This window comes from Microtus oregoni, unplaced genomic scaffold, assembly GCF_018167655.1.
Source record: "Microtus oregoni isolate MIOR12 unplaced genomic scaffold, Mior012 000185F_ref0000164, whole genome shotgun sequence".
Lineage (NCBI taxonomy): Eukaryota > Metazoa > Chordata > Mammalia > Rodentia > Cricetidae > Microtus > Microtus oregoni.
In genome coordinates, this window is record NW_024544843.1 from 440,631 (window position 1) to 455,793 (window position 15,163).

Below are 15,163 nucleotides of genomic sequence, written 5' to 3' on the forward strand. Positions count from 1 at the left end.
CAAGATACACATGCACTTGACATGATACACATGCACCTGAAATGATACACATGCACTTGACATGATACACATGCACCTGGCATGATACACACGCAACTGACATGATATACACGCACCAGCATGATACACACGCACCTGACATGATACACACGCACCTGAAATGATACACACGCACCAGCATGATACACACGCACCTGACATGATACACACGCACCTGACATGATATACACGCACCAGCATGATACCCATGCACCTGACATGATACACATGCACTTGACATGATACACATGCACCTGGCATGATACACATGCATTTGACATGATACACATGCAACAGCATGGTACACATGCACCTGACATGATACACATGCACCTGACATGATACACATGCACCTGACATGATACACATGCACTTGACATGATACAGATGCAGCAGCATGATACACACGCACCTGACATGATCCACACGCACCTGACATGATACACACGCACCTGACATGATACACACGCACCTGACATGATATACACGCACCAGCATGATACACATGTACCAGCAAGATACACATGCACTTGACATGATACACATGCACCTGACATGATACACATGCACCTGACATGATACACATGCACTTGACATGATACACACCCACCAGCATGATACACATGCACCTGAGATGATACACACGCACCTGACATGATACACACGCACCAGCATGATACAAACGCACCTGACATGATACACACGCACCTGACATGATACACACGCACCTGACATGATATACACGCACCAGCATAATACCCATGCACCTGACATGATACACATGCACTTGACATGATACACGTGTACCAGCATGATACACATGCACCTGACATGATACACATGCTCCTGACATGATACACATGCACCTGACATGATACACATGCACCGGCATGATACACATGCACCTGACATGATACACATGCGCCTGACATGATACACATGCACCTGACATGGAACACATGCACTTGACATGATACACATGCACCCGACATGATACACATGCACCTGACATGATACACATGCACCTGACATGATACACACGCACCTGACATGATACACATGCACCAGCATGATACACATGCACCTGACATGATACACATGTGCCTGACATGATACACATGCACCTGACATGATACACATGCACCTGACATGATACACACGCACCTGACTTGATATACACACACCAGCATGATACACATGCACCTGACATGATACACACACACCTGACATGATACACATGCACCAGCATGATACACATGCACCTGACATGATACACATGCGCCTGACATGATACACATGCACCTGACATGATACACATGCATTTGACATGATATACATGCAACAGCATGGTACACATGCACCTGACATGATACACATGCACTTGACATGATACACACGCACCTGACATGATACACACACACCTGACATGATACACACGCACCTGACATGATATACACGCACCAGCATGATACACATGTACCAGCAAGATACACATGCACTTGACATGATACACATGCACCTGACATGATACACATGCACTTGACATGATACACATGCAGCAGCATGATACACATGCAGCAGCATGATACACATGCACCTGACATGATACACATGAACTTGACATGATACACATGCACCTGACATGATACACATGCACTTGACATGATACACATGCACTTGACATGATACATATGCACCAGCATGATACACATGCACCTGACATGATACACACGCACCTGACATGATACACACGCACCAGCATGATACACACGCACCTGACATGATACACACGCACCTGACATGATATACACGCACCAGCATGATACACATGCACCTGACATGATACACATGCACTTGACATGATACACATGCACCTGACATGATACACATGCACTTGTCATTATACACATGCAGCAGCATGATACACATGCACCTGACATGATACACACGCACCTGACATGATACACACGCAAATGACATGATACACACGCACCTGACATGATACACACGCACCTGACATGATATACACGCACCAGCATGATACACATGTAACAGCAAGATACACATGCACTTGACATGATACACACGCACCTGACATGATACACACGCACCAGCATGATACACACGCACCTGACATGATACACACGCACCTGACATGATACACACGCACCAGCATGATACACACGCACCTGACATGATACACACGCACCTGACATGGTATACACGCACCAGCATGATACACATGCACCTGACATGATACACATGCACTTGACATGATACACATGCACCTGACATGATACACATGCACTTGACATTATACACATGCAGCAGCATGATACACATGCACCTGACATGATACACATGCACTTGACATGATACACATGCAGCAGCATGATACACATGCACCTGACATGATACACATGCACTTGACATGATACACATGCACCTCACATCATACACATGCACTTGACATGATACACATGCACCAGCATGATACACACGCACCTGACATGATACACACGCACCTGACATGATACACATGCACCAGCATGATACACACGCACCTGACATGATACACACGCACCTGACATGATATACAGGCACCAGCATGATACACATGCACCTGACATGATACACACGCACCTGACATGATACACACGCACCTGACATGATACACACGCACCTGACATGATATACACGCACCAGCATGATACACCTGCCCCTGACATGATACACATGCACTTGACATGATACACATGCACCTGACATGATACACATGCACTTGACATGATACACATGCAGCAGCATGATACACATGCACCTGACATGATACACATGCACTTGACATGATACACATGCACCTCACATCATACACATGCACTTGACATGATACGTATGCACCAGCATGATACACACGCACCTGACATGATACACACGCACCTGACATGATACACATGCACCTGACATGATTCACACGCACCTGACATGATACACACGCACCCGACATGATATACACGCACCAGCATGATACACATGTACCAGCAAGATACACATGCACTTGACATTATACACATGCACCTGACATGATACACATGCAGTTGACATGATACACATGCAGCAGCATGATACACACGCAGCAGCATGATACACATGCAGCAGCATGATACACATGCACCTGACATGATACACATGCACTTGACATGATATACATGCACCTGACATGATACACATGCACTTGACATGATACACACCCACCAGCATGATACACACGCACCTGACATGATACACATGCACCTGACATGATACACACGCACCAGCATGATACAAATGCACCTGACATGATACACACGCACCTGACATGATATACACGCACCAGCATGATACACACGCACCTGACATGATACACACGGACCTGAAATGATACACGCGCACCAGCATGATACACACGCACCTGACATGATACACACGCACCTGACATGATATACACGCACCAGCATGATACCCATGCACCTGACATGATACACATGCACTTGACATGATACACATGCACCTGGCATGATACACATGCATTTGACATGATACACATGCAACAGCATGGTACACATGCACCTGACATGATACACATGCACTTGACATGATACACACGCACCTGACATGATACACATGCACCTGACATGATACACATGCACCTGACATGATACACATGCACCTGACATGATACACACGCACCTGACATGATACACACACAACTGACATGATACACACGCACCTGACATGATATACACGCACCAGCATGATACACATGTACCAGCAAGATACACATGCACTTGACATGATACACATGCACCTGACATGATACACATGCACTTGACATGATACACATGCACCTGACATGATACACATACACTTGACATGATACAGATGCAGCAGCATGATACACATGCACCTGATATTATCCACATGCACCTGACATGATACACATGCACCTGACATGATCCACACGCACCTGACATGATACACACGCACCTGACATGATACACACGCACCTGACATGATACACACGCACCTGAAATGATATACACGCACCAGCATGATACACATGTACCAGCAAGATACACATGCACTTGACATGATACACATGCACCTGAAATGATACACATGCACTTGACATGATACACATGCACCTGGCATGATACACACGCAACTGACATGATATACACGCACCAGCATGATACACACGCACCTGACATGATACACACGCACCTGAAATGATACACACGCACCAGCATGATACACACGCACCTGACATGATACACACGCACCTGACATGATATACACGCACCAGCATGATACCCATGCACCTGACATGATACACATGCACTTGACATGATACACATGCACCTGGCATGATACACATGCATTTGACATGATACACATGCAACAGCATGGTACACATGCACCTGACATGATACACATGCACTTGACATGATACACACGCACCTGACATGATACACATGCACCTGACATGATACACATGCACCTGACATGATACACACGCACATGACATGATACACACGCACCTGACATGATACACACACACCTGACATGATACACACGCACCTGACATGATATACACGCACCAGCATGATACACATGTACCAGCAAGATACACATGCACTTGACATGATACACATGCACCTGACATGATACACATGCACTTGACATGATACACATGCAGCAGCATGATACACATGCAGCAGCATGATACACATGCAGCAGCATGATACACATGCACCTAACATGATACACATGAACTTGACATGATACACATGCACCTGACATGATACACATGCACTTGACATGATACATATGCACCAGCATGATACACATGCACCTGACATGATACACACGCACCTGACATGATACACACGCACCAGCATGATACACACGCACCTGACATGATACACACGCACCTGACATGATACACACGCACCAGCATGATATACACGCACCTGACATGATACACACGCACCTGACATGATATACACGCACCAGCATGATACACATGTACCAGCAAGATACACATGCACTTGACATGATACACATGCACCTGACATGATACACATGCACTTGACATGATACACATGCAGCAGCATGATACACATGCAGCAGCATGATACACATGCAGCAGCATGATACACATGCACCTAACATGATACACATGAACTTGACATGATACACATGCACCTGACATGATACACATGCACTTGACATGATACATATGCACCAGCATGATACACATGCACCTGACATGATACACACGCACCTGACATGATACACACGCACCAGCATGATACACACGCACCTGACATGATACACACGCACCTGACATGATATACACGCACCAGCATGATACACATGCACCTGACATGATACACATGCACTTGACATGATACACATGCACCTGACATGATACACATGCACTTGACATTATACACATGCAGCAGCATGATACACATGCACCTGACATGATACACACGCACCTGGCATGATACACACGCACCTTACATGATACACACGCACCTGACATGATACACACGCACCTGACATGATATACACGCACCAGCATGATACACATGTACCAGCAAGATACACATGCACTTGACATGATACACATGCACCTGACATGATACACATGCACTTGACATGATACACATGCACCTGGCATGATACACATGCATTTGACATGATACACATGCAGCAGCATGGTACACATGCACCTGACATGATACACGTGCACTTGACTTGATACACATGCACCTGACATGATACACATGCACCTGACATGATACACATGCACTTGACATGATACACATGCAGCAGCATGATACACATGCAGCAGGATGATACACATGCACCTGACATGATACACATGAACTTGACATGATACACATGCAACTGACATGATACACATGCACTTGACATGATACATATGCACCAGCATGATACACATGCACCTGACATGATACACATGCACCTGACATGATACACACGCACCAGCATGATACACACGCACCTGACATGATACACACGCACCTGACATGATATACACGCACCAGCATGATACACATGCACCTGACATGATACACATGCACTTGACATGATACACATGCACCTGACATGATACACATGCACTTGACATTATACACATGCAGCAGCATGATACACATGCACCTGACATGATACGTATGCACCAGCATGATACACATGCACCTGACATGATACACACGCACCTGACATGATACACATGCACCTGACATGATACACACGCACCTGACATGATACACACGCACCCGACATGATATACACGCACCAGCATGATACACATGTACCAGCAAGATACACATGCACTTGACATTATACACATGCACCTGACATGATACACATGCAGTTGACATGATACACATGCAGCAGCATGATACACACGCACCTGACATGATACACACGCACCTGACATGATATACACGCACCAGCATGATACCCATGCACCTGACATGATACACATGCACTTGACATGATACACATGCACCTGGCATGATACACATGCATTTGACATGATACACATGCAACAGCATGGTACACATGCACCTGACATGATACACATGCACCTGACATGATACACATGCACCTGACATGATACACATGCACTTGACATGATACAGATGCAGCAGCATGATACACACGCACCTGACATGATCCACACGCACCTGACATGATACACACGCACCTGACATGATACACACGCACCTGACATGATATACACGCACCAGCATGATACACATGTACCAGCAAGATACACATGCACTTGACATGATACACATGCACCTGACATGATACACATGCACTTGACATGATACACATGCAGCAGCATGATACACATGCACCTGACATGATACACATGCACTTGACATGATACACATGCACCTCACATCATACACATGCACTTGACATGATACGTATGCACCAGCATGATACACACGCACCTGACATGATACACACGCACCTGACATGATACACATGCACCTGACATGATTCACACGCACCTGACATGATACACACGCACCCGACATGATATACACGCACCAGCATGATACACATGTACCAGCAAGATACACATGCACTTGACATTATACACATGCACCTGACATGATACACATGCAGTTGACATGATACACATGCAGCAGCATGATACACACGCAGCAGCATGATACACATGCAGCAGCATGATACACATGCACCTGACATGATACACATGCACTTGACATGATATACATGCACCTGACATGATACACATGCACTTGACATGATACACACCCACCAGCATGATACACACGCACCTGACATGATACACATGCACCTGACATGATACACACGCACCAGCATGATACAAATGCACCTGACATGATACACACGCACCTGACATGATATACACGCACCAGCATGATACACACGCACCTGACATGATACACACGGACCTGAAATGATACACGCGCACCAGCATGATACACACGCACCTGACATGATACACACGCACCTGACATGATATACACGCACCAGCATGATACCCATGCACCTGACATGATACACATGCACTTGACATGATACACATGCACCTGGCATGATACACATGCATTTGACATGATACACATGCAACAGCATGGTACACATGCACCTGACATGATACACATGCACTTGACATGATACACACGCACCTGGCATGATACACATGCACCTGACATGATACACATGCACCTGACATGATACACACGCACCTGACATGATACACACGCACCTGACATGATACACACACAACTGACATGATACACACGCACCTGACATGATATACACGCACCAGCATGATACACATGTACCAGCAAGATACACATGCACTTGACATGATACACATGCACCTGACATGATACACATGCACTTGACATGATACACATGCACCTGACATGATACACATGCACTTGACATGATACAGATGCAGCAGCATGATACACATGCACCTGATATTATCCACATGCACCTGACATGATACACATGCACCTGACATGATCCACACGCACCTGACATGATACACACGCACCTGACATGATACACACGCACCTGACATGATACACACGCACCTGAAATGATATACACGCACCAGCATGATACACATGTACCAGCAAGATACACATGCACTTGACATGATACACATGCACCTGAAATGATACACATGCACTTGACATGATACACATGCACCTGGCATGATACACACGCAACTGACATGATATACACGCACCAGCATGATACACACGCACCTGACATGATACACACGCACCTGAAATGATACACACGCACCAGCATGATACACACGCACCTGACATGATACACACGCACCTGACATGATATACACGCACCAGCATGATACCCATGCACCTGACATGATACACATGCACTTGACATGATACACATGCACCTGGCATGATACACATGCATTTGACATGATACACATGCAACAGCATGGTACACATGCACCTGACATGATACACATGCACTTGACATGATACACACGCACCTGACATGATACACATGCACCTGACATGATACACATGCACCTGACATGATACACACGCACATGACATGATACACACGCACCTGACATGATACACACACACCTGACATGATACACACGCACCTGACATGATATACACGCACCAGCATGATACACATGTACCAGCAAGATACACATGCACTTGACATGATACACATGCACCTGACATGATACACATGCACTTGACATGATACACATGCAGCAGCATGATACACATGCAGCAGCATGATACACATGCAGCAGCATGATACACATGCACCTAACATGATACACATGAACTTGACATGATACACATGCACCTGACATGATACACATGCACTTGACATGATACATATGCACCAGCATGATACACATGCACCTGACATGATACACACGCACCTGACATGATACACACGCACCAGCATGATACACACGCACCTGACATGATACACACGCACCTGACATGATACACACGCACCAGCATGATATACACGCACCTGACATGATACACACGCACCTGACATGATATACACGCACCAGCATGATACACATGTACCAGCAAGATACACATGCACTTGACATTATACACATGCACCTGACATGATACACATGCACTTGACATGATACACATGCAGCAGCATGATACACATGCAGCAGCATGATACACATGCAGCAGCATGATACACATGCACTTGACATGATACACATGCACCTGACATGATACACATGCACCAGCATGATACACATGCACCTGACATGATACACATGCGCCTGACATGATACACATGCACCTGACATGATACACATGCACTTGACATGATACACATGCACCCGACATGATACACATGCACCTGACATGATACACATGCACCTGACATGATACATATGCACCAGCATGATACGCACCTGACATGATACACACGCACCTGACATGATACACACGCACCAGCATGATACACATGCACCTGACATGATACACACGCACCTGACATGATACACAGGCACCAGCATGATACACACACCTGACATGATACACATGCACCTGACATGATAAACACGCACCAGCATGATACACATGCACCTGACATGATACACATGCACTTGACATGATACACATGCACCTGACATGATACACATGCACTTGACATGATACAGATGCAGCAGCATGATACACATGCACCTGACATGATACACATGCACTTGACATGATACACTTGCACCTGACATGATACACATGCACTTGACATGATACACATGCAGCAGCATGATACACATGTACCTGACATGATCCACACGCACCTGCCATGATACACACACACCTGACATGATACACACGCACCTGACATGATACACACGCACCTGACATGATATATACGCACCAGCATGATATACACGCACCAGCATGATACACATGTACCAGCAAGATACACATGCACTTGACATGATACACATGCACCTGACATGATACACATGCACTTGACATGATACACATGCAGCAGCATGATACACATGCAGCAGCATGATACACATGCAGCAGCATGATACACATGCACCTGACATGATACACATGAACTTGACATGATACACATGCACCTGACATGAAACACATGCACTTGACATGATACATATGCACCAGCATGATACACATGCACCTGACATGATACACATGCACCTGACATGATACACACGCACCAGCATGATACACACGCACCTGACATGATACACACGCACCTGACATGATATACACGCACCAGCATGATACACATGCACCTGACATGATACACATGCACTTGACATGATACACATGCACCTGACATGATACACATGCACTTGACATTATACACATGCAGCAGCATGATACACATGCACCTGACATGATACACACGCACCTGACATGATACAAACGCACCTGACATGATAGACACGCACCTGACATGATACACATGCACCTGACATGATATACACGTACCAGCATGATACACATGTACCAGCAAGATACACATGCACTTGACATGATACACATGCACCTGACATGATACACATGCACTTGACATGATACACATGCAGCAGCATGATACACATGCAGCAGCATGATACACATGCACCTGACATGATACACATGCACTTGACATGATACACATGCACCTGACATGATACACATACACCGGCATTATAAACATGCACCGGCATGATACACATGCACCTCACATGATACACATGCGCCTGACATGATACACATGCACCTGACATGATACACATGCACTTGACATGATACACATGCACCCGACATGATACACATGCACCTGACATGATACACATGCACCTGACATGATACATATGCACCAGCATGATAAGCACCTGACATGATACACACGCACCTGACTTGATATACACGCACCAGCATGATACACATGCACCTGACATGATACACACGCACCTGACTTGATATACACACACCAGCATGATACACATGCACCTGACATGATACACACGCACCTGACATGATACACATGCACCAGCATGATACACATGCACCTGACATGATACACATGCGCCTGACATGATACACATGCACCTGACATGATACATATGCACCTGACATGATACACACGCACCTGACTTGATATACACACACCAGCATGATACACACGCACCTGACATGATACACATGCGCCTGACATGATACACATGCACCTGACATGATACACATGCACTTGACATTATACACATGCAGCAGCATGATACACATGCACCTGACATGATACACATGCACTTGACATGATACACATGCACCTGACATGATACACATGCACTTGACATGATACATATGCACCAGCATGATACACATGCACCTGACATGATACACACGCACCTGACATGATACACACGCACCAGCATGATACACACGCACCTGACATGATACACACGCACCTGACATGATATACACGCACCAGCATGATACACATGTACCAGCAAGATACACATGCACTTGACATGATACACATGCACCTGACATGATACACATGCACTTGACATGATACACATGCAGCAGCATGATACACATGCACCTGACATGATACACATGCACTTGACATGATACACATGCACCTGACATGATACACATGCACTTGACATGATACATATGCACCAGCATGATACACATGCACCTGACATGATACACACGCACCTGTCATGATACACATGCACCTGACATGATACACATGCACCTGACATGATACACACGCACCTGACTTCATATACACACACCAGCATGATACACATGCACCTGACATGATACACACGCACCTGACATGAAACACATGCACCAGCATGATACACATGCACCTGACATGATACACATGCGCCTGACATGATACACATGCACCTGACATGATACACATGCACTTGACATGATACACATGCACCCGACATGATACACATGCACCTGACATGATACACATGCACCTGACATGATACATATGCACCAGCATGATACGCACCTGACATGATACACACGCACCTGACATGATACACACGCACCAGCATGATACACATGCACCTGACATGATACACACGCACCTGACGTGATACACACGCACCAGCATGATACACACGCACCTGACATGATACACACGCACCTGACATGATATACACGCACCAGCATGATACCCATGCACCTGACATGATACACATGCACTTGACATGATACACATGCACCTGACATGATACACATGCACTTGACATTATACACATGCAGCAGCATGATACACATGCACCTGACATGATACACACGCACCTGACATGATACACACGCACCTGACATGATATACACGCACCTGACATGATACACACGCACCTGACATGATACACACGCACCAGCATGATACACACACACCTGACATGATACACATGCACCTGACATGATAAACACGCACCAGCATGATACACATGCACCTGACATGATACACATGCACTTGACATGATACACATGCACCTGACATGATACACATGCACTTGACATGATACAGATGCAGCAGCATGATACACATGCACCTGACATGATACACATGCACTTGACATGATACACATGCACCTGACATGATACACATGCACTTGACATGATACAGATGCAGCAGCATGATACACATTCACCTGACATGATCCACACACCTGCCATGATACACACACACCTGACATGATACACACGCACCTGACATGATATACACGCACCAGCATGATACACATGTACCAGCAAGATACACATGCACTTGACATGATACACATGCACCTGACATGATACACATGCACTTGACATGATACACATGCAGCAGCATGATACACATGCACCTGACATGATACACATGCACTTGACATGATACATATGCACCAGCATGATACACATGCAACTGACATGATACACATGCACCTGACATGATACACACGCACCAGCATGATACACATGCACCTGACATGATACACACGCACCAGCATGATACACATGCACCTGACATGATACACATGCACCTGACATGATAAACACGCACCAGCATGATACACATGCACCTGACATGATACACATGCACTTGACATGATACACATGCACCTGACATGATACACATGCACTTGACATGATACAGATGCAGCAGCATGATACACATGCACCTGACATGATACACATGCACCTGACATGATACACATGCACATGACATTATACACATGCAGCAGCATGATACACATGCACCTGACATGATACACACGCACCTGACATGATACACACGCACCTGACATGATACACACGCACCTGACATGATATACACGCACCAGCATGATACACATGTAACAGCAAGATACACATGCACTTGACATGATACACACGCACCTGACATGATACACACGCACCAGCATGATACACACGCACCTGACATGATACACACGCACCTGACATGATATACACGCACCAGCATGATACCCATGCACCTGACATGATACACATGCACTTGACATGATACACATGCACCTGGCATGATACACATGCATTTGACATGATACACATGCAACAGCATGGTACACATGCACCTGACATGATACACATGCACCTGACATGATACACATGCACCTGACATGATACACATGCACTTGACATGATACAGATGCAGCAGCATGATACACACGCACCTGACATGATCCACACGCACCTGACATGATACACACGCACCTGACATGATACACACGCACCTGACATGATATACACGCACCAGCATGATACACATGTACCAGCAAGATACACATGCACTTGACATGATACACATGCACCTGACATGATACACATGCACCTGACATGATACACATGCACTTGACATGATACACACCCACCAGCATGATACACATGCACCTGAGATGATACACACGCACCTGACATGATACACACGCACCAGCATGATACAAACGCACCTGACATGATACACACGCACCTGACATGATACACACGCACCTGACATGATATACACGCACCAGCATAATACCCATGCACCTGACATGATACACATGCACTTGACATGATACACGTGTACCAGCATGATACACATGCACCTGACATGATACACATGCTCCTGACATGATACACATGCACCTGACATGATACACATGCACCGGCATGATACACATGCACCTGACATGATACACATGCGCCTGACATGATACACATGCACCTGACATGGAACACATGCACTTGACATGATACACATGCACCCGACATGATACACATGCACCTGACATGATACACATGCACCTGACATGATACACACGCACCTGACATGATACACATGCACCAGCATGATACACATGCACCTGACATGATACACATGTGCCTGACATGATACACATGCACCTGACATGATACACATGCACCTGACATGATACACACGCACCTGACTTGATATACACACACCAGCATGATACACATGCACCTGACATGATACACACACACCTGACATGATACACATGCACCAGCATGATACACATGCACCTGACATGATACACATGCGCCTGACATGATACACATGCACCTGACATGATACACATGCATTTGACATGATATACATGCAACAGCATGGTACACATGCACCTGACATGATACACATGCACTTGACATGATACACACGCACCTGACATGATACACACACACCTGACATGATACACACGCACCTGACATGATATACACGCACCAGCATGATACACATGTACCAGCAAGATACACATGCACTTGACATGATACACATGCACCTGACATGATACACATGCACTTGACATGATACACATGCAGCAGCATGATACACATGCAGCAGCATGATACACATGCACCTGACATGATACACATGAACTTGACATGATACACATGCACCTGACATGATACACATGCACTTGACATGATACACATGCACTTGACATGATACATATGCACCAGCATGATACACATGCACCTGACAT